Raw genomic sequence first — 395 nt, 5'->3', positions numbered from 1 at the left:
TGGATAGCCTTTAATGATTTTCAACTTTACTATCTTCTTCTTAAAGTCAAAAACTTGTCACGTTTCTTCACTTAACAGATTTATATTAGCTTAAAAATTTCATAAAGTTTAATTCTTTTCTTCTTACATGAACCTTTAAGTTTTTAATATTTCAAAAATATAATTTTCTTTACTTAAAATAGAAAAACATTGTCTTTTTCTTTTATACCAAATATCTTAATCTCTAAAATTAACCTTTATTATTGAAAAATTTTACTTAAGTTTACTATATATTTAGAAACATTAATATAGTTATCTAAAGTTAACCCCTAATACCAAAGGTCATGTTTATTTTTTTTTTTGAAAATATAGCTAAGTGAGGACAAATAAAATTAAGTTTCTTTCTTTAAAATGAA

This window comes from Phalaenopsis equestris, unplaced genomic scaffold, assembly GCF_001263595.1.
Source record: "Phalaenopsis equestris unplaced genomic scaffold, ASM126359v1 Scaffold000867, whole genome shotgun sequence".
In the NCBI taxonomy this organism is placed as follows: domain Eukaryota; kingdom Viridiplantae; phylum Streptophyta; class Magnoliopsida; order Asparagales; family Orchidaceae; genus Phalaenopsis; species Phalaenopsis equestris.
This window is presented reverse-complemented; position numbering follows the sequence as displayed.